Here is a 24521-nt window from a genome sequence, read left to right on the forward strand (position 1 = left end):
CATTTTTAATTTATTATACTACAGGGAAATTCACAAAGTAAAAGAATTCAAGAGAACAAAGTCGATTAACAAAACATTAACCGTGTAAAATAAACATTGAGCTACACTCCGTACCAGTAGGTGGCGGTAATCCACCAATCTTTTCTTGCTAATCGCCAATAAAACGTAAGAAGAGCGTCTCCTCATGTCCACCCACAATGCAAACGCAGTCAACTTGGCTAGAACCGAACCAGACATTAACCAGATGGAGTGAGACTTTGACAATGGACAAGGAGCGTCCAAGCGCTTGAATTTGGGGAGAATGAGAACCTTGAGCTGTGTTTTAAAACTCAAGAATCCAGCAGGTACTCAGGTAAGATTTTACTCTGCACTACTCTAGGAAGATACAGAAAAACACAAGACTCACTTCTGAGTCTTGTGGTCGACCGTCAGGTGTTGAGGGGGTCGTCACAATATGAAGCCAACCAGACGATGGGTAGCTTGCTCACAGGTGTGAGAGCAACCATTTCAGCGCCATTGCTCCAACCCTTTTCCTGAGGAAGCAGAAGGTAAGCAACACAATCGCTCCAAAACATGACAAAGACTAGTATTTTAAATACATGTATTGATCTTTTGGATATTGGTTTACTGTTCTTACCTTAGTTTGGAGTTCTTCTTCTTCTTTAGGTTTTAACGGCAGCTTGCATCCATTAATGTTGCACTACTGCCATCTATTGGGTCCTAATATCTATACCTCAAATTCTCTTAAAGATCCCAGTATTTTTTTTAAAAACAAAAAATCTTCTTTTTCCCCTCCATACTATTTAACTGATCGATCACATTCTCAAATTTCAATTCCCCACTAACACCTAATTCCGTTTTTAATAATCTTCTTTGATTTGCATATTTTCTACAACTAATCAAAACATGTTCCATCGTTTCTACAGTATCACACCAACTACATAAACCAGTAAGATGTTTCCCCATCTTAAAAAGAGTTCCATTTAAAAAACTGCCCGGTTCTTATTCTATTTATAATTATCTCCTCCCTCCTGTTTATTCCTCTGATTCCTACTACATCAACTGTATTTTGTATCCTATATAAATGTCGTCCATTTATTTCATTATACCACCTAATTTTACATATCTTCTTGCTTTCTCTCCAAACTATACTTTTGGCTTCAGATTTAGATAACTTTATTGGCATACCAATATCTTCTTTTTTTAATTGCCTCCTTAGCCAACCTATCTGCTTTTTCATTGCACATAATATCTACATGAGCAGGAATCCAGAATATTTTTATTTTGTTCACATACCCTATGATGAACAGCCATAATCTCGTATAATATATTTTGATGATTATTTGTACGTCCCTTTTCAATACTCAACAATGCAGATAATGAATCACTTCAAACTATTATTTTATTTATATTGGTATCCTCCACCCATTCTAAAGCTAATAAAATGGCACACAATTCTACTGCATATATACTCAAATAATTAGATGTTCTTTTTGAAATATTAATCTTTAATTCAGAAATCACTACTGCTATGATGGTTGCTTCATTTTTTGGGGTCTTTTGAACCATCAGTATAAATTTGCAAATAGTCATTATATTTATTCTGTATTTGATTATAAAATCCTTGGCAAATATCTATTGTATTTCTTTTCTTAATATTGGATAGTGATCCGTCTACATTGATATAGTTCCATGTAGGTCTCAATGGCCACAATACTGTTGGACTAAATTCTTTATAGTATATATTAAATATTTTTGCTCCGTCATCCCCAACCCACCCAAAACTATTAATTTGTTTCTTTCCTCTTTATCAAATATTTTCTTAACTGGGTGATCTTCATTATGTCCTTTTTAAATGTATCCAATAATTAACCATTAGCTACTGTCTTCTGATGCATAATTGCATTTCTCCTGATTATATGTGCTTTACAATACCCAAGTATTGTAAAGCACATACTGGCGTTGATTTAACTGCCCCTAAACAAATTCTCAATGCTCTGGTTTGGATAACATCTAACTTTTTTAACCTTGTTTTAGCTGCTGAACCATACGCCACACTCCCATAATCTATTCTTGATCGAATTAGTGACACATAAATATTCTTAAGTGATTCAAAGCTTGCACCCCATGTCAACCCTGCTAAACACCTCATAATGTTAAGAACCTTTTTACTTTTCTCCATAAGTTCTATGTGATTTTCCCAAGTTAGTTTCTTATCAAAAACTACTCCCAAAAAACGAAAACAGTTAACCCTTTCTAACTCTTTCCCATATAAATACAACTTTTTATCAACCCCCATTTTTTTATTTGTACAAAACATTACCTTTGTCTTTTCAATTGAAAATGTAAAGCCCCACTCTACCCCCACTTACCCACTTCATTTATACCTTCCTGAAGTTTTAAAATAAGATGTTCTACATTCCTTCTCCTTTTCCATAATGCTCCATCATCAGCAAAAAGTGACTTGCCAAACCTAATAGATAATTCTTTAAAAATATAGTTGATCATAACTGAGAATAATGTTGGACTTGCCACACTTCCTTGAGGAGTTCCATTTTCTATTTTACATGATTGTGAAACATGAGATCCTATTTTGACTTGAATAAATCTATCACATTAAAAATCCCATATCCAATTAAACATATTACCTCCTATACCCATCTTAGTTTGGAGTTTTTTATTTATTTCTTCCAACATTTTTGTTGTTTCCCTGTTGTGTCATCAGCCTCCTTCTGTTGCTTCTAGCCAGCTGCTTCTACTCAGTTAATTAGTCTCACCTGGTGAGGCTAATCCTTCTTCTTCTTTGATGTTTATTGGCGGTTGGCAAGCAACAAAAATGCATTACCGCCACCAACTGGTATGGAGTGTGGACCAGAATATCACCCAATTATTAAATTCTATTAAATAACTTAATTTAAGATATCAATGTATTATCTATGCTTCCTTCCTGTTTTTCTTCTTCTTCTTTTCTTATGGCAGTTGGTAATCAATGTTTAGATGTGCATTACTGACATCTACTGGAACAAAGTGTGCACTACATTCGGTTGTTTGGTCTTTTGTCTACATTTTTGGACTTGGTTCTTTTCTTGGAAGCTCTTTCAATATATGTTGGTCAAAATCGATGTATGCTGTTTAATGTAAAATCTCAACATCTTGTTTCATTCACTTTTATTTCTTTCTAGGCCTAGTAAAAATAGGTTTAAAAAATGTGTGTATATATATATATATATATATAAATATAAATTCAGGACTTTATTTCCCTGTAAGACATGTGTACTGGGTGTTTGTTCAGTCTGCTTTATTCCAGATAGATCAGCTTGGTGACAGCTGAATAAAATATGACAAAATATGGTTCAAATATTAATGACACTGGGCTTCTGGCAGGTCTTTAGGCTGCCAGTGCTGGAGGGAAAAAATCCAGACTCGCACAGCTGGTGGTTTCTTTTCCCAGATACGACCTTCAGCAGGCGCCGGGGCAGTCGGTAGTTGCGGAAGGTCCCTGGATGAGAAACGGCTTCTCCTGAGGCCAAAATAGTGTATGCCTCTCAGTGGGTTGGAAGTGAGTTGCAGCCTCAAGCAGAGAACATGTCCTTTAGAGTCTTGCTCACAAGCGCCAGAATAAAGCAGGTGATTCACAAGTGGACGGGATGCAGCAGTGATGTGAATATGGTATGAGATCATGTTGAGCCAGGAGGAAAAACATTCCGTCCAGCCATCGATCTACGTCGAAGCCTTCATATATCATTGTTACTTTGAGTGAATAAGTAAGCAAAAAGAGGATAAATGGGGTTAGTCGTTTTGCTCCCGGACCCCAGGAGGACATCTGGATGGTACTGTGACCCAACCCCTGATGAACTGCTGAGAACCAACTCATGGGAGAGTAATTGGTGCTTTCAGATGTTGCACCATTGCAGCTGCAGTCTGGCAACATTAAAGCTGCAAGTATGCAACTTTTACTAAAAGTGCTGTTTTTCACATTCGTTAAAACTGTTGCAATGTTGAGACAGTACAGTAGGAAACAGATAATCTGTGGGAAAAAATCAAGACAATATATATATATATATATATATATACACCTTAATTAACTACCTCTGTCAGTTAATTTTGGTTTTATCGCCCAGGCATAGGTTGGAAAAAAACATGCAAGCAAAACGATATGAGTAACCGAACTAAGTTTGCTCTTTATTTTATTTCCCTCTTCTATTTATCTTCTTCTGATGGTCCTAAATCAAATTATTTTTACAGAATGATTTGTTTTGCAGAGCCAATACACAGAGAAGCTGTCTTTACCTAGCAATTTGCTAACCTTTTGCCATTTTCCCTCTTCCTCTCGCATTTGTCCCGAAGGTACCCAGCATTCACAAAATAATTACTGTAATTTGCGAGCTAATTTGCATTTACTAGCTGTGCAGCGACCAAAAACCGCAATGTGTCGCGGAAACCTGGAAGATGTTTGGAGGTTAACTTGAGTTTATCGTATCAGAACATACAGGCGTTATTGCGTGTTGATTTTCTTTCCTTTCTTTTTATAACTGTAGGCTACAATACGTGTTCTCGGTTGCGTTGCTCCAAATATTTAAGCGAAGCATGCAGCAAGTCTTGACAAATTCAGCCAAGAATGCAGGAAGCACGACTTGAAAAGTGGGGAATGCGTAAAGCGAGGTTAAGATGAGATGGAGGCGAGTGCAAAATATCAAATGTAAATTGTTGCTTTGATCACAAAACACCTAACAGAGAGAGCTAAACATCACAGACTTAATGATGTACGAGAAGTGTAATTTCGCTTTAAAGACTGCTGGTTGGTTTTCACTTGAGTATGCTGTTTTGCACCGAGGGTGTCAGTCTGTCTGTGCCCTGCAGCCTCGAAACAACACCGGTGACTTTTAATTGGTCTCCGTGTCATGGAATCAGAATGCAGAGACTGCTCTCAGCTCTTTAATTCTCCACTGGTTTGAAGGAGCCAGAAAAAAAAAGAGATATCTTTAAGAAGTTTCATTTTTCATGAACTCGTGGAGATGTAAATGAGTGAGGTTGGGGGGTGAATGAGTCATTGCAGATATTTCTTTTTCTGACGTTAGAAGCTTTTTCCTCTTAATATTTCAAATGCCCTGTAATCGCCGCAGCGAGGATGCTGTGGACTAAAGGGTTAACTGAAGCCTGCAGGATAAAACTTTTGCACGATCTTGCAAATGTTTTGTGGGATTTCCACGAACTTGTGCAAGGATCTCGAACCGTATGATCTCCATCAATAAATGGAGTTCTTGTAGTTTGTTTGAGTGATTATTAATGATTTAAAGATGAATGTTGTCCCATTAATTTGTTCACGCACAAAAAGCTCAAATATAAATCTGATGTAATTTATTCAAATTTAAATATAAGACAATTATAAGTTGATGTGTAAGAAAATACAATTTCAAAAGATGATTCAATTAAGTGAAACACAAAGCTATGTATTAGGAATATGTGTCTATTAAATTAATTTAATTTAATTTTAATTAACCCATATTGGAAAAATTTGACCAAAATCAGAGTGTTTGAAGGCAAGTTCAGACACTGAATTCAAGATATTCTGGTTTAGGATTTTGTGCTTACGTTTCCATTAGTCAGCTTCTGACTGCTATGGTTTTCCCAAAAGTTATATTAATCTTATAGATATTTTTTGGCAAATTAGATTCAGTTCAGACTCGGATCAGAGCATCATGTTGTTTTTTGAAATCTTTTTATCTACCTCATGTTCCCAGTTTCTGTTTTTGTAGCATGTTGCTTCTACAGGTCAGGCAGTAATCGGGTGTAGTGAGTGAAACTAAAACAGAAAATCTGGTTAATTAAAGTTAATTTATGCCTTGGGAAAGGGGAGATTATATTTTTAGATGTGGCCATTTCGACTTAAATCGTTCTTGAAATGAAAATTTTCACTTCAAAACAGCTTTTTTTGTAATTACTCAGGTTATGTCTATATTAACATTTGTTTGATGATTTGAAGACTTGACGTTTGGGGGGGAGCGGAAGAAATCTGTTGGGAAGCAAATAATTTGTCATGGAAAATCTGTCAGTATTTACTGCTTTTTGGGGCCCAAGGTTATAGTGAATTCATGTAAGACCTTCTAGAAAGGTTTTACAGAATTTTCAAATGATTCTGCAGGCCCTTGATTTTTTTATTTATTTATTTTTGTTTAGGATTTGTTTGTGGTCGACTCATGAAACCAGGGATTTGTGACTCAGGAAAATTTGCTGAATGGATTTTATTTATTTTTTTTGCCCTTATGGCAAGGGGAAAATGGAGGTCTCCCCGACCTGAAATGGAGAGGATATCATCTGTCAGGGTTCAGAAAGCGCGAACGAACTGACCTCTCACCCTTTACAAGAGGTGTGCGGCTTGTCTCGACAAGTCGCATGTCTGGATAGAGAAACGGTGCCCGGAGGTAATGTGAGGGCCTCGGTGGTTAAAACATGTCACGGAGCAGACATTGCACCTCCGGGAAAGGAGATTTAGCAGAGTTAATGCAACATGACTTTCATACAAAAAAAAAAATGTAAAAATTGTTGGGTTATGACACGTCTTATTTCTCTTGGAATTGAACCGGCTTTAGCCAGGGTCACAACATTTCTGTTCATATAACAAACAGAGCAGGCTGCATGTAAACAGCCAAGACTGCAAACAAAGCCCCAATTCTCACAATTATCTTTGGGAGAAAAAAAATTCCTTAGAAGTGTAAATCAGGAAGAAAAAAAAAAAAAAGAAAACTTGGAGAGTCCTTCTACATCTGTCAAAGGAGGCAGGTTTAAAGAAACCGAGATTTAACAACCAAGTTGGAGAAGTCTTCTTTTAAAGCTTTCCCTCCCCAGACGTATTTTAGAAAGCATACAGACACAAATGTAAGGTGCCCCCTTTTTGTTCCCATTATCCCAGAAGAAAAGACGAAAATCAATGATTTTTTTTAAATGAAGCCCACAAAGTTTTCTGACGCACTGCAAAACCCGTAGCATTTTCATTTCTCCACTTCACACCACTCGTGACGCACCGGAATTGGTTTCTTTGTTTGTAGACGGTTTTAACTCCGCGCAGACGGCGAACACAAAGACTCAACGGCGTGTAATTGTGCAAACAGCCTTCTAGTTTCAAACTCATCACAGTGAAGGTCAGCGCTCCCAGTGAAGGAACAACAAGTGAAGTTATGTTTTTCTTCCTCGCTGAGCCTACAGACGGATCGCTTTGTAATTCTGCACTATTGAAAAATATTACATTTAATGCTTCTGGATCACGTTCACATGCCACATTTAGTCCAGTTAAAGAGGAGGAGCATGCTTTTATGATACAGAAGCAATACAGCGATGGCTGAAGGACATATTGGGTATTGGACTCTGATGGTGAAGTTGAGGACTTTACATTTTCTTTTTGTGCCTCCGGGCATGTTGCTGTGTTGCTGTCTTTATGAACCAAGATGGAGAGCTTCTGTGTGCTTTTGTTACTCCAGGTTACTCGGGTTTGTGAAACACGCCTGTTTCATGTGCACAGAAAGATTTGAAATAATCTGCGTGTGGCAATGCGCTGGTCTTGTTTGATTTATGTTTAATTCAGCTGGCTTAAAAGTGTAGGAAATCTTTTTTTTTTTTCTGGTAGGATATATATTTATCAAGTTCGTTTAATCTTACAAAATCTCCAATTGCTCATCATAATTACATATGTTTTTTTTTTATTTTTTTTTTTTTATTCAGGAGATCATACATTCATTGAAATTACATACATTTTGCACAATTTACATAACTTCTCCAAAATTTTTTATTTTTTTTCCCTTATTTCCCCGTAGCAAACATAAATCACCGTAATGACATAACAATTAGACAAATTAAGTATAGATAAAGAAAAACAAAAAAAAAACAATAATAATAAAACAGTAATAGAACAAAACATTCAAAAAAAAAAAAGGGGGAGGGGGGGATAGAGGGGAAGGATGGCACTGAGAAGCTAAAAGGTAACAATATTTTACCTATTTATTCTGTAAATCTTAAGTCACATGATGACATGATGAGTCAATCACATCAGTCTACGCATTATAAAGGCAAAAATTTTATGTACGTCACAAAAGGTGCCCACTTGCGAGTAAATTTTGCTGAATTACCTTTCACTGTTAATAAAAGTTTTTCTATCTTCAAGAATGATCTTACAGTATTAAGCCACTGTGAAGTAGATGGAGGTGTAGGAGATTTCCAGCAGAGTAAAATGCAGCGCCTGGCAAGGAAAGAACAGAAAGCCAAGACCACCTCCTGTACGGGGGACAGGTTAAAAGTGTAGGAAATCTGAATTTTATTGAGCAAATTCTCATTCAGCATTTGCTGAATCTAACACATGAATATGAGCGACATCCCATCTTAGTCCTCTGGCTTTAATGCAGTCAAACTTAGAACATTGCCTAAAAGTGCAATAGTTTAGGTAAAATAAATTGAGTGCATTGATTTGTTGTTCATGAGATGAAAAAAGTCATTTTATAGAGATTCATGACACGCAGAGGAAAATATTTCAAGGTTTTATTTTTATTTTTTTCTGTCTAAATGATTGTCTTACAAGTAAAAACCCAAAATTTGATGTTTCAGAAAATTGACTCACTATTAGACGTTTTTTTGGAATCTATTCAGTGTGAACAATCAGCAGACTGTATTTGTTGTTTGGTTGATGGATTTACATCACTGGGTGAGTGAAGGTGAAAAATTAAATTGCTTTGTGACGGAAGAGTGCATAAAGCATCAATGACCAAATATAACCAGATGTTTTGGAGAAACTTACCAAACAGAAATTTCTCATAGCCAAGGAAATATTGTTGTACTTTTTTACCAAACAAGTAATCCTTTCTTTGCAGCTTTTTTATGTTTCAGTATTCTACCAACTTAAAAGTAAAAAGAAACTGAAAACTAAATTGCTCCGCCCCTTACCTTGTCAATCAGTAAGCTGTTCATTCTTAGTCTATCTTACTATCCAACCCATTTAATTTTTTTTTAAATCCATGTACTAGCAGTTGTTTTCTATTGTCTTTGATAGAAAACTTTCTACTTTCATGTGGAGGTTTTGCATCATGTTCTCGCATGTCTTTCTGGAGCCGAATGAAAAAAATTCACCACTGTGAGGACTTGTCTTGTGGTAAATCCCCTGCTGACTTTTTCACAGGCAGTGGGCAAAGTCTGAATCTGATTCTGCTGCTGTTGGGCTTGTTGTGATTCATTTGTTGAAAAAAATATGTATCAAGCCAAGCCCTTTCTCTCACAAAAATAAAAATTGCAAGCTAAGAAAATCACATTGGTAGAGAACAGAATGAACTTCGTTGTGTAAATTCTATTTTTTTTTTTTTTTCATTCAGCACTGAAGGAAAACTTCCTGTGGAGGCTTTTGCTGGAGTTCTGCATTCAATGCCTCTTTTATTGCAATCCCATGTAATTTAAGTTGGATTTTTAAAACTTTTTCCCAACCGTATTTAACAAACGCTCGCCTTCAAATGAGAATATTTGTGGACTATGCTTAAATGACATCTGACTGGATTCAATTTGGCAGCTTTTTGTGTTTTTCAAACAGGGAGCCTAATCACTCATCATTTGAAAATGAAACTTAATTGAGTCCATTTCTTTAACACTGATTGATGGAATAAATGTTTCATGCTCTCCAGAGAGCTGAACACCAAATGCAACTGAGGATGCTCCCACTGTGCTGTGGAAATCCCTAATTCTCATTTGAAAATGTAAAATCTGTGTCTCTTCACTGAAAATTTGAGGTCATTCTTTGGCTCAAGAAGAGGAGATCAAGTGTATTGATTTGTTGTTCATGAGCGATCAAAGCCGAGAGCACAAGATGAAAAGGCTGGTGATTTGCAGGTCAGTCCAGAGCATGTTTCCTTTCACAAGATGGCGGCTTGAACAGCTGGAAAGAAACTAGAGTTTTGCTGTTTTTTAGAAACTTTTTTTAATCCTAAATGCCATAAATAACGTTTATTGATTATGAATGCTAGCAGTGAAAAGCTGTGTTTTGGAAGGCTAAAGCACAGCGCCTCAATAGCATTTTGCTATTACCTTAGTTTGGCTAGCGTTTAGCTTTTAAGAAAACATTTTAGAACTATTTTATAGTGCTTAGCGGCAAGAAAGGGAAGGAAAACTTCAGTAAACTTGAGAATAAACATAAAGCACTGGCCTGTTTGTAACCAATCAGCTTGAAGGATTAAAATAAAAGCACCTCTTAAATTGTTTATGCTAAGGTAATTTACAAGAAGCGGACCTCCTTCCCATGACATCAGTTTCTTTCCTGAAACTCTTCCTCTACCTCCTCTTGGAACCTCTTTGATGGAGTACATTGTGGGATTAGTAGTTCTTATGCCAACTTCCTGTAGTTCAGTCCTTTATGGCTGGAGGCACATCAACTTCGTCTGAGTACTTTCAGCCGGATAAAGCATAATGTCTCGAAGATTAAATCATCTCAGATTGGTTTCTTGAACATGATGAGGTTACATAATGTCAATAAATAAGAGTTTTGATCTTCAATGTACAAGTTAACAAATTTGCATTACCTTTTTTATGCTAGCGTGCTACGATAGGCCGAAATCTCTGTCACAAATTAAGGCAGTTCTGAAGGCAAAACAGAGGTGTTAACCGGGTGAAAAACATGCACACATCTTTGACCAGAAATTACTCTTGAATCACTCTCTGAATTGCAGCAGATTCAGGGTGTTGATGTAGATCTATAAGACCATCTCAGACGAGCACAAGATACCAGATGGATGGATTAAAAAAAAAATTGGTGAGGATTTCTCAGTCAAATCAAGTGGAAAAAGAAACTGGATGTGCCTGGAAGCTTTATACTTACCGAAAGCTTTAACTAGGGGGAGAAAGCACCTTTTTTAGATGTTGTAGAATTAAAAATGTACTCATGGGAAAGGGATTGTGCTTCAAACCCTTCAGATTAGCTGTGAAGCTGGAGAGTGAAATGTTTCCTTCTGAACATGAAAGGAAACCAGGATGCAGTTCGTTAAGAGTGAGACATTTTGGTAAATGCCACATTTCGCTTTTTGCCCCCACAAATGAAGAGATTGAAGTTTTGTTTTTTACTTTTACAGAAATGACAGCTCTGATTAAGTTAAACTAAAGTCATATTTTCCGAAAACATCATTTAAAAGTGATGAAAATTTTATGATTTCTTTTAAAAATTGATGGAGATTTTCAAAGCATTTTTTTTCTCTTTTTTGTAAATATGCTTTTAAATATGAATAACATTTCAAGTGCATCTTAATGATGTCCTAACACATCATTTTAACTGAACACCCACAAATGAAAGGACAAATAGCTTTATATCAGGGGCTATCTCTGGTATGTTGGTTGAAATGGCGCGTCATAAGTTAGTGGGACACGCAGGTTATTCAAGTGTGAACAGGCTACTTATGCCGCTCAGTTTACTGATTTGTTGTCCTCGGAGCAGTTGCCAAGGTGTCCGGAAGATGAATGAAGGAAACGTGATTTATTCCTGCGAGTAACGGACGACAGGATATACGAAGATTTAAAGAGACTGTCTAATTAGAGGTAGAGATAGGCAATCCTTCTCATTATCAGTCCATACAGACATCCAACGAGAAAACAGGGTTGACAAGGTTGAGTAATTGCTTTACCCCTGTGTGTCCCACAAGCACGGCTGCAACAGTATGCAACGGGAGTACCGATTCCCCAAATGAGCCAGAAACGAGGCGAAATGCTTCATTTATAAAGCAAAATATGAAACTGCTGATTAATGTTGGCTTTTAATTGTACTATATAAATTGGTTTCTTGCTTTGTTTTTTCTTAATTTTTAATTTCCGTGTGTACCAATGTGATACTGGCAAGTTATACAACTTTTTTTGTTGTGCATCACTTCACATTGAATGCTCTTAGTTTGGCTGGAATGGAGTCATCGTACAACTATTTGACTCTATTTGATCAATTTAAAAACTCTTTAAAGCTATAAGATGAGTAAATATTGTATAAGTTACAGAAAATTAACAAGTTATATTTTATATGATGAAGTAGGAAGTCTATCAAAATTTTTGGTCCAAGTCATTCAAGATTATCGATGACGTTTCTCAATTCAAGCCACAATTTGATGATTTCATCAATATTATACTAATTCAACATTCTGGATGCTAGAGTTTCTGTTTTTCTTGAACACATCTGATATTTTGTCTCAACTGGAATTTGTGCAGCTACTATGGATCCTCTAAGAGAACATGGAGGGAAAATAAATAAATAAAAAATCCCGACTTATTTTTCTCGAGATCCTGACTTACTTTCTTGAGATCCAAAAGGTCAGAGACGTGATGAAATGATCACAGCAACGGAAGACACAAGGGGGAGATTTATAGGTTTTTATTTCCAGATTGGGCTTGCGTATAAATATATCAGATCAGTGCTTGACAGAAGGTTTTCATATCGGTGCATGATGTCAAAACGCTACAATATCTGAATTTCTAACTATTATTGTTTGCAAGAATGAAACGGTATCAGTCATGGAAAACATTTTTATTGAAACTAAATTAAACTCTGACGTCTGATCCCGGAAAACTTTTTTTTTTTTTTTTTTTTGCACATTAATACGTTGCCTGGCAGTCTTCAAATGTAGCTCACCGGTCAAAACGTGTCCACCGAACTACACAGGTCACTGCACCTGAAATGACAGGGTAAAGCTTATTAATATAAATCAGAAGCGACTACACATACACAGCTTTAATCACTCGTAATAACAACATGCTCTGAATGTATTGTTAAACCAAAAATATTTAAGAGGCAAAATGTCCAACAAAAACAACGTTCACTTGGTTGACGCCAAGCAATGGGACTTTCTTGTTTACAGTATGATAACTACAGACTAAACTGCTGCGTTTTCAACTGCCTGTCATGTAAACTTAAAACATGTAGAAACGGAGCAGCTTGAGGAAATCTAATTATAAATAACTTAAATAGAGCTTGCCACAATCTTCGACAAAATAAAACGGATGAAAAATCCACAGGTAGGATGTAACGATAAGGAAGCTGCTGAGTATCTAACAGGCAACAAAACATCTGCACCAGGGAGGACGGATTGATGGGCAGCACAGATGGTCAGCAGGATCTCAAGAAAATAAGTCGGGATTTCTTTTTTTCTTTTCTTTTTTTCTCCATGTCCCCTTTGGGGCTACGTAAGTTACAACATAGGGTTAAAGATTAAAGGGGTCGACTAAGAGATTAAAGCCTCTTAGCTGACCCCAGTGACCAGTGGCGCAAAAAGTGGGTATGCAGCGCATGCAACGCACAGGGGCGCAACACCAGAGGGGGCGCCAAAACCCTGTCTGGAAGGGGCGGTGCGCTGATGATGTTTTCCCATACACTTCAGCCTTACGCTCCTTCACCTCGCGCACATAACAAGGTAAAGGTAGCGAGTTTTACCCTTCACGTATCGTGGTCTGGGTGGGCGCCGATTTATGTTTTCGCATCCACCTGAATAATGTGTAGTTGCGCCCCTGCCAGTGACGTAAATTTAGGTGTTTTGAGGGTGACAGTTAAGGGGTCAAAGAAGCTACTGCAACGTCCTGACAATGTGTCGCATAAAGTTTTGTCCTGATTTCTGAAAATGTTTCTGAAACTAAAACGGACATAAGGAACTTGCACTTTGCTCCTTCTGAGTCATTTTCAAAACCAGAAATGCTAGGCTGATGTTGGCATAGTTACTCTCTGTTTTAATGTCATCATTTGGTTGGTAACACATTTCAATTTGGTTTCATCTAAGTCATGTCTGGAAACATCTCACAGAACCAGTTCCACTATTTTATAAATTCAATGTTTTGAACTTTCAAATTATAAACCAGCTAGCATTTCAGTGACACTGCAACAACATGCATTTGATTTTCGGCAGGGTCTACCTCCCGTATTAAACAGTGATTGGGACCCCAATCTAATTTTTAACTTAACCTTTATTTAACCAAGAAAAACTCTTTGAGAACAAACATTTCTCTTCAAAGAACGTCCAGGGAATGGCAGAGAGTGGTACAAAATCCACTTACATAATCAGCATTTTCAACAAATTCAGTTAGGCAAAACAACTACGGACAGATGTAGCGGCCTCGGTCAAAAGCAGAACCATAACAGCAGCATTGAGTCCAAAATGTTTCACTTCTCATTTCTCTACTTTTTTTTTTTCTTCCAAGCAGTCAGATTTTTCTCTGCAAATGAGATTTGTTTAAAAATGAGCAAGCGGAAAGCAAAAGAAGAAATGTCAGCTCTGAAAAATAATCTACAGTACAGACCCATTCATTAGATTAAAATATAATTGAAAAGTCAATTTATTTCAGTAACTTCATTCACAAAGTGAAACAAATTTTTTAAATTAATTACACACACTCTTTTGAAGCTTTTTTTCTCTTGTTCTTTATGATTTTCAGTTTATTTATAAGACATTCAACCAATAATTTTGCTTTTAAATACAAAAATGTAGGGTTGATAATAAAAATATATTTTTATTACATTTTTTGCTTACATTTTTTTTTACAAAAGGTTGTTTTAAGCTCACAGAAAAGCTTTGTTGGAACTTATGTTCTAATTTATTGCATGACTGTAATTTAAAATTGGAAAAAATGTTTATCTTCACAAACACGTCTGGAAAGATATGCATTGTTTTTAAACTAGCATATATTTTTTAAGTGACTCTTTTTGTTTGCAGAGCTGTAAAGATAAAAAAAAAAGTAATTTTTTTGCATGGACATCTGTTATGCAACTACACATCACTTCAGTTTAAGAGCTTTTTTACACCTAACTGATTCATTGCTCAAACTTATGTGTTTTGAAGGGGAAAAATCATTCCTCTGAAATTAATCAGCTACCAGACATGAAACGGCGGCCAAAGCTCCAGAAAGCATTTGGAAAGACCTTCAGAAACCCTGAAGGGCATTTTCTATTAAAAAGGAATGCACAAAATATACATATATACATTTTTTAGTATTATAAAAATACTTTTTTTATGCAGTTCATGAGCTCTCTGGAAACACAGGTCCATGTGATTCTGCTCTTTGGCACCGTGAATGCTTAAAATATTTGGTTTTATTAACTGTGAGATGGGTTTAAATGTCATTTCGCTCTGAAAACGTTACGGAGCAGAAAAACGGTGGGAAGTGTTTTGCCTGGTGGGGAGAAAATAAAGAGGTCAAAGCCACCGACTCCCTCCTGATATGACTGTCCGGGACCAGGAAGCCTGCCTGATAATGCTCAAACCAGCTGCCTGCATTCAGTAATAAAGTCGCTCTGTTTTTGTTACATCATCAGCTTACTCCCCCGATTCGAAGCGCTGCCAGTCTCCACTGCAGCCTGTTATTTTGAGACCCAGTAGTTTCATTTCTTTTATATCTAGTGAGTCGAGGCTGACGTGCATAAAGGCTCTGGAGAAAACCGAAACCAGACGATATGGGGTACGCACTGATCCGATTTTAATACCTGTATCGGTCCCGATATTGAACAAAATTCTAGATCGGGTATATGTGAATGATTACCGGTTTCAGCTTCACTATGCGGTCCCGTCGACACGGCCTTTGCTTTGATAGCACGCCACATCGACTGTGGGACGGCGCTCGTCCTTGAACGCACAGACTAAACGGTCCGCTTCTTTAAAGCACCCAGTCTTTAGCAGCTTGCGATGCAGATGCATCATTGACAAAAATCAGAGGCAACATGCCGCTCGCTGTGATGGATTACTCGTCTCCAGTAAGTTTCAAATCTCTTTAAGCTTATTTTCGTAGCACACTGAAAATGAATGGAAAATAATGGCTGCCAAGACGATGGGAAATCAATCTACAATCTGGTGGTTTGCTCTGGAGAATAGCCAGTGATGCAAAGTGTGCCTGATTTGTAGCTAATGGGCTGGAAGATGCAGAACTACCATTATGATTCTTTAAGAGACTCTCCGATCGTACGATTTGAGCAGATGAAAGTTATTGAGCAGGTGCGGGATTATCACTCGACGTTAAATATTTTGTGCATGCTAAGAGGTGTGGAAGTTTAAAAGGGGGGTATAAGAAACTCATCAACCATTAGATGAGCCCAGGCCTGCCTCCAGCACCTAATCCTATTTTGCTTTGCAAATGCATTCACTTGCATCTAATTGCAGCAGCAGCAGGCAGCCAGAGTGGATAAAGATGCACATTTAGTTGATTGTTAGAGCTGCTTTGACCCTGTATGAGTATTAAGGTTAATCAGGCTGAATTACCGACTAACACAATAAACAAAAAAAAACAAAAAAATTGGTACATAACAAGATGATGGTTTCGATTTACCAGCGTAAAGTGGCAATGAGCTTTTGATGGATATCAAAAAAATATTTTCTGTCATAATTAAAGGCTTAAAATAGGACAGTCTTTTTATAGGGGCTGCGTGTTCCTTTTCCTCTATTTTCTTTTTCTTTTTTCTTTCTTTTTTTGAAGCCACTCTGACATTTGCATGGTTGACTCAGACACTGCAGAAACTTTCTCTGCAATGCGTGATAAGCCGCACCTCCTGATTCAGCCTGACAGCATTTGGACAAGCTAATAATGGTTCGCAGAGACACTTACAGCCTCTTAAATGTTTTCCATTTCAGTAATATGAAGCTTGTTCCTTAATGGTAAGATAAAATGAGTTTGTCTGTGGAAATGTTTGTCATATAATTAATTTATTTTTTTTGGAGCTATGAAAGCCACAGCAACACAACAACAAGGACACACACAAAAAACCGTCTAGCTGCTCTGCAGAGTGTTTTTATATTAAGACTTGAACAGAGCATTGTATTTAATCTGAAAGCTTTTACTTTCAAAGACCCGTGCACAAAAAATCAGAGGCTTCTGCAGCTTGCACAACCTCAGATGTGCCTCATCACCTTCTAACCAGTGAGCAAAACATGTTATTCTGAATTTAGATGCATGCGTCTAAGAATAGGGCAGGGGAAGCTCCAAAAATGAATGCATGTCACCTAGCTCCTTAGAGCAAAAGCTAGTTCCTCTAAAGGACAAATGACATCGTTATGCATCTTTTCTTCCTTTTTAACTGTGTTTGGGTTGAGATAATTACGCTCATCCAAAAAAATTGGACAAAAAATTGGACTATGTGTGAAAAAGCATGAAATGAAATGGAGAGGATAAGGCAGTTGAAAGTCAGTCCAACTGTGGAAAACTGATGCTAGACTTGGTCCACAACAAAAACAAGACGGCTCAGTTTTGAGATCATAAAGTGATGACTTTGACTGTTTATGCATTGAGGTGAAGAAGTTTAGAAGGAAGTTGAGAGCAGGAGCTTGGAGACCTAAATAACCAGCACTCTGAGGAAATTAAAAGCTCTCCAGATGATTCTCCAGAGTGCTGACGGACCGCTTTGGACACAAACTGTCCTACAAGACTCTTGCATTTTGGCAGCAGATGGATGGATGGATGCAGTAATTTCTGCCGCAGTTGTTCCTCTGACGCGCACAGAGGTTTGTCCTGCTAACCTCCGTGTCTCCAGAATAGCCAGCTTTGTTAGTGAGCCAAACAGTGTTTGTGGAAGCCTCACATTTATCCACATAATCGCCAGTGTTTCACTTCTGAAGGTTAAACTGCACTATGCTTTTTTAAAATTGCTTTAGTCATTAATAAGCAAGTACTATCTATGTTTTTGATCGTATTGTTATTTTAGCTGAGCCCTGATCCGTTTCATCTGGGTCGCCTGAGTGAGGGTGCATGACGTTTCAACCCTTAATCCTTTTTTAAAATTATTATTATTTTACTGTTTTGTATAACTTTTAAAAAAAACAAAAAACATTGCACTTATTTATGTTACTTAGCTTTTATCTTCCTAAAAATATAGATTTATCCAGTATTTCCTTACTAATGAACATGACTGGGCTTGTACAGTTTCTCATTCCCTTTTGTTGGTTGATTTATCTCATTCGTCCAGTTTTTTTAATCTCAGTATTATTTCTTGACTTGTCAGTTCAGTTAGTTTGATCATTATAATGCCATGTGTCTCTGATCTACACAGGAAAGTGTAAATACTGGGGGCAAAAAGTTCTTCCAGCAAAGTTTCTGGTAGGTCAGTAGATATGTTTTCTTTTCACCTGTTTACGTCCACAGAACTCACCCACATTTCCTACCGCTGCACTTCATTGTAGTTTAAGTATCTCATCAGTCTGACATCTATTTGACACATTCCCACTAAAAAAAGGTCTTTATCAAGAAGAAGGTCAGTGTTCCCTGTAAAACATCTGACCTTCAGATACAGACAACACGACTTCATTCCTGGTTTAAAAGATGCTGCAAAATCTTTAAAAACAAAATACATTTTTAAAGAAATGGAAAGAAATACTGCAGTTTATTGATGTTTCATATATTGTATTGCTCTAATATATTAGTCATTGTTGCCAAAAATCCACACTTCCACATCCTTCTTGTCATTCAAATAAGATGTCTTCCACACAAGTTACTCATATTTGTCAAAATAGTTTAAAAGTATTTCTGGCACAAACCACAAAGCTAATTTATTATTGACAGCATGTGTGGGATCTGTTTTTTGTCTTTTTTTTCCTATTGTTGATATTATGTAATCAAATGCCCTGTGGAGGACGTGTTCCTTGTAAAAAGAGCAAACTCAAATAGCTACGTACAATTTTTTTTTCTTCCCCATAGTAAAATTAAACAAATTCATCCATAAATCATCATCATAGCTCCAAACTGTTTATCCATCTCTAACCAACCTGGGAGATTGAGAGAAAAGAAAAAAAGACTCGGGGAAACTGCTCTTTTTAATGAACTCTGAAGGAAAGTAAACTTTGTAGACACACAAAATGAAACTATGTAGATTTCTGTTTGTAACTTTAACCACAACATTCTTCACACAAGTTGCAGAAGTACATATTTAGATGCAGTAGGAAAATGTCATGATGAAAAAAATGTAGAAAAAGTTAATTTTAGGACATTTACACAAAAAGTTCAAAAGAAATCATTATTTCTGATACAATTGCCAGTGCCACAATCAGTAGTGTTGCATTATATAAAAAAAAAACGTGCATTTGTTTAATGCAAGAAACATGACAACAGTTTCCTCTCCACACCAATTTATTCAAACATTAAGAACAAGATTAATTGGTAGCACAAAAGCCACCTCCTTCTTCTTCTTCTGTACACAGCTTCAGGCAGAGAATAACGCAGCTATTTGTGACATTATTCTATACAATGAGGTGTAAACTAAATTATGACAGATTAATCATCTCTGCCCCTTTCAATCGCATTATATTATCAATTAATATCGTTACTGACATATAAGGGGTCACTTTTTTTGAGAAAGCGTGACTCTGCGTGTGTGCGTGCGCACGCTTGTGTGTGTGTGTGTGTGTGTTTCTAAATGTGTGCTCGTCTGTGTGTGATTGTGCATGTTGGGTTTTTTTTTTCTTGCCAGTTTTATCAGGTCTGGCTCCAGCACTCGACCTTGCAGTCGGTATCAGTAAGCCACCTGTCACACCGACTCAGACGCTGACAATAGCCTCTTAAATCACTGCCCAGATAGTATTCACACCCCCTTCTCATGTTACGACCGTTCCTGCTAAAAGTTGTAGTTGCCCAAACTTTCAGAATTTAACAAAAACTTTTTTAAATTTCTTTAATTTTGAATTTTTCAGAAGTTGAGGAACTTCTCCTTTGTTTCGAAATTTGGATCATAGCAAATTTATCTTGAAGTCCTGTCTACAGTCCAATAATCCTTTGGGCTCCAACACTGGTGACTTTTTTTCTCTCTCTCTTTCTTTTACCTTTAGCTCCTCTTCAAAATGGCAAAGACAAGAAAACATGCTATTTAAAAATTGGATTTATAAGTCAGTAATTGGCAACGGGAAAATAACATCTCACATAAAATTCCCACATCTCCAGTCAGAGCAGTAATTAAAATGTTTGGGGGTGATAAAAGAGAAGAGAGGTCACGGTTCTTTCAGTGTGAAACCCTTTGGGTCTTTTTCTATGTCTTTACCAGGGGAGCCTATAAAAAACGGAGGTTACTGTACGCAGGTTTTAATCCTGCGAAGAAACCTTTAAAGGTAAGATAACATGACAGAAACCAAAAAAATATTTAGCAAGAGTTGAGCTTTCTTTTTTTTTTATTGTGTGGTTTCACCATCTAAGAAAAGCAGTACAAACCAGAAAATTTGTAAAAAAAAAAAAAAAAACAACTGCATATTTGCTACTTTCTCACAAAAGAATACTATTTTAAGAGTCTGTTATCTTGGTTAGCAACATACTGGGCGCACCAAGTCGCAGGAACTTTCAATATAATTGTAGAAATGCAAACTTTTTTTTTTATTTTTTTATCTGCACCAGCACACAATAATGTACTACATTCTTCTGCAATAAATCATGCAACACAGGATATTTCCAGAAAACACTTTTTTATGTTTTAAAATGGATGTGGGTATATAAAAAAAAATAAAAACCCAAAAAACAAGCCATCAGTGGGTGGAATGTTTCGTGTAGTATTAAACATTAGATATATGTAGAAATAGAGTGACATATAAAAACATCACATTTTATAAACATACATTTGCCCTTGGCGCAAATAGATTAATCTCCACAAAATACGTCCAGAAAAGACATTGCTGCGACTCCGCTTTTGATATTTTATTCTGATGATCCTCAATAAAAGGGGGAAAAAAAATCCACACCAGTTCCACCAGATTGCATTCACACACTGAATGAAGCAGTTTGCTAATCTCCATATGAAATACGCACAACAAAAGAGGAAAATTAACTGGAAAGCAGGATTGTATAGAAGGGAAGTACAGAGAAAGTGAGCACAAGAAAGCACAGGCGGCAGAGCAAGAACATGTCAGACTCCTCTGTGGGCATCATGGGAGTTCTTACTTGAAGGCTGTTTTTTATATACCAAGAATAAACAAGAAAAAAAATCCATAATCAGCTACTGATTTAATTTCATGTTTATTTCCCAAACAGGATCCGACCGAGGAGTTCAATCAAACTGACAGTTTTTGATCAAAAAGCTCATTCATGTGCACAGCATTTATTAAGAAATATTGTTTGGGAATTAGTTGGTTATATTCGTAACGATTTGTGTGTGGTACGACCAGAAACAAGACAACAGTAGAGGGGAGAGGGGGAACCCAGAATCAGGCGTAAATCCCAAGTTTTATGCTCATTTGCAAGTTGCAAATGAATAAAAACGAAGTGATGAAAATTCTAGAAAGATTGAAAAACAAAAACTGAGTAACTCCAAATGGCCTTTCACCAAGGGAAGGGTCAATGCGGTGTTTTTATACAGCAGGCTCTGCAACTTCAGCTTTCTTTCCTGACCTCAGACGACCTGTCGTTCCATCCTTCACACCTAATAGATCATGTACTCCATTTTTCTTTAACATAAAAAGTACTACTGGACCAGTGGTTTTATGTTTTCTTTGTTTTTATTGTCTCCTCTGTACTTTCATCCCCCAGTCAGTCTCGGCTGATGCCTACCCATCCTGACCCTGGTTTCGATGGAGGTCACTTCCTGTTAAAATCAAATATTTCCTCCATTGTTGCCACGCGATGGCTCTGGACGAGGGGTCGACTCAATACAATTGGCTTAACATCCTCGAATAAAAACAGTTTCAATCACATTATTAACTGATTCCACTCGTACTTAAATTGCGTTTCGTTTACACCGGTGGATCTGATGACGAAATGATTGGCTTGGAATTAAAAGAATCGATTTCATCCGACTCTGATCTGAACTGGGATTAATGCTGATATAAGGTATTGATGTACACTGCCTAGAAATAACTTCTCCCCTCTGTCATTAAATCAATCCAAGTCTTTCCTGCTTAGGGCCAGTCTGTATTAAAAATACATTATTTTGATTTGTAAAGTAAGAGAATAGTGAAAAACATAATTCTGCTTGTATACGTTACCACAATATTTCATAGAATTGCCTTTTAAACTGAATGATTGCATGACTTGGTGTCCTTCCAGAAGCTTCTCGCGTTTGTTTGATAGAAGTTTTTCCCATTTCCCCCCCCCCAACAGAACCAGTGTTGCAGTGTTGGGTTCTGAGGATGACGCCACGTGAATCATTCACTTCAACTGGTAATCAGGCCTGTAGATGGTTCTTGTTGCCTTAATCATACCTTACTTAGCTGACTCCTTGTCATCCGTTCTTGCAGTCAGTTCCTCCATTGATGATATCGTATTGTTTTGCATTCTAACTTTTTGAGGTAATGGCTTCTTCCTGTAGAAGCAGCATTTCAGCCCATTTCAGGACAGGACGTGTTATATGATGGATGATGCATTTTCTGCCAGCCTACCTTCACTTTCACATCAAGTCACATTCGTCTTTTGGACACAGAACTAATTTCTCTCGTAAGACAGTACGATGGCCGGTTATTCTCATGTTTTTAATAATTATTAGAATCAGCATTTGAAAAGATGAACATGGCATCTTTAGAAATCTGCAGGTTATGCCCAGTGATTAACGAAACTTGTGGAAATACACAGTCTTCTCCCCGTGCTGATTCTGGTTCTGATGGAGCTTACTTTTTGTTGAAATGAAATTTCCTTTGCTTGGCTAATTTATTCAGATATTTTTAAAGATTTCACAAAGTGAAGCATTATGTTTCAGGTCCTTCCTGAAACATAATGCTTCCCCATCTTAATTTCCAAGCTCTGATCTGTCATCTTGTGTTGCTTTTGAAATAATGGCTTCTTCCTATAGGAGCAGCATTTCAGTTCATGTCGGTACAGAACATGTTTTACTGAAATTTATTAGCAGTTTTTTTTTTTACTAGTTTCAGCCAGCCTTATTTCACTTTCACTCCAGGGCTGCTCCTTTACATCAAGTCACGTCCATCTTCGGGGTTTTTTCTTAAAGTATAAGGGTTATCCCCGTAGTTTTAATACTTTGCTTTAAGTGAAAAAAAAATTTACGTGGCACATTTAGGCATCTGTAGATTATCCCTTACTACAAACCAAGCTTGTGGAGGTCTTCACTTTTCATTCTTCATTTCATTAAGATGTCGCAAAAAAGCATTGTGTTTCAGGTGTTGCCTGAAAATAGATTTGCACGCATTTCAAAATCGGATGTTTTGAATTATGTGAATGTTTAGTTTCAGCTGTATATAACTCCACGAGTCAAATCGATCTGTAAAGTCACTTGAGATGAATTCAGTTACAATGTTATGACATATATTAAAAAAACAAAGTAAATTGTGTTTTGCCTTAAAGAGGGACTATGACATGGGCTTGAGCTCCACATTAAGCTGTTTCCAGAAGTCTTTCATGAGCCGATGGCCATAATCAGTCCTAATTTCCATTCCCCTGGAGGCTCTGTCTCAGGAGCCTTCATTGCTTTCCATGTAATAATTTTCCCCTCTTTTATTGTGTGAACTTGGACAGATACTAATTTTACTAATGTGGCCTCTTTTTTCCACCCTCTAACTCTGAATAGGAGGATTTTTTTTATTTTTACAGAAACACAGTAGATGGAAATGTTTAATAATTCCCATTTTTCTTGTCACATTCGCTTTAAATCCTCCTGTCTGTGCCTATCTGGTGTAGTTAAATTCAAAACACAAGGTTTCGGTATGCACAGGCAGAAACCCGGCTCCGACCTCGCCGTTGCCTTTATGGCCTCAGGCTGGTTTCAGAGCAGTTTGCCTCCTTTCAGTCCAAAAAAACAAAACAATGACAGACATCATGATCCGTTCTGTCACAGCTCTTCCTCTGTGCAGCCGAAGCAGCTGCATTGTCATGGACACGGCATGAGGCGGTCAGAAACTGAGCCGATTGTTATGGTAACATCTGTTTGTTTGGAGATGGGATGTGACTGTAGGTGGGGTTAATTGCACTGTTATAGTGTTTGACCACCAGTAGCACATTAATGCTCCAGATAAAGCCCGCAGACACCGGAAAGATAAAGTCATTACATGTGTTTTTTTTGTGTTTTTTTTTTTTTCAGGCTGGTGCTCATGTCCTGAGCCGGCGGCGGACCCTTCAGGGCGACGGCGCTCCAGCTCCTCCACATTCCACAGTCGGGAAAGCTTTACTCGTTCCTCCTCCACAGGTCAGCCGACTGTTTGAAGAGCTCTAATCAGATCTACGTGCTGGGCCTGTCGAGGGCAGGGCTGGAGTCACATTGTTTTCTGAAACAATGGCTGCCTTCACGGGAGCAGAGTGAGGTGCAAGGTGCTGCTTCCACACCCTGCAAGCGAGGAGCTGCGAAGTGAGCAAGGTTCATCCGAGAGTCATTTTCAGAACAGCAGCAGATCAGATTTGTCTTCCAAAATGGCACATTGTCCTCTAAGCACTCTGTCACATTACAGTGCTGGAGCAATTAATCGGATTAATCGATTTACTGAAATTATTGACGACTAATGTAGGCGGCGATTAATCATTGAAGCTGGGGTAACTTTTCTAGAAAATGTTTTCACTATTTTTGCGAAAGTATGGTATGAGACAGATGATCTGTAGAAAAGTTTTGTTCTCCTGTCTTTTCCCAATGCTAAACAGAAACAACCAATCAG

At 37.3% G+C, this 24521-nt stretch overlaps 1 long non-coding RNA gene across 1 annotated transcript; it reads left to right on the plus strand.

Annotated features, from left to right (window-relative positions):
* The first annotated feature begins 210 nt into the window (after positions 1–210).
* Positions 211–24039, plus strand: LOC103474220 (uncharacterized). Its single transcript, XR_535126.2, has 4 exons — positions 211–352; positions 433–548; positions 22030–22089; positions 23957–24039. It is a non-coding gene; the product is annotated as an uncharacterized LOC103474220 (long non-coding RNA).
* Positions 24040–24521: the final 482 nt, after the last annotated feature.

The sequence above is a fragment of the Poecilia reticulata genome, linkage group LG13 (genome assembly GCF_000633615.1).
Source record: "Poecilia reticulata strain Guanapo linkage group LG13, Guppy_female_1.0+MT, whole genome shotgun sequence".
NCBI lineage: Eukaryota > Metazoa > Chordata > Actinopteri > Cyprinodontiformes > Poeciliidae > Poecilia > Poecilia reticulata.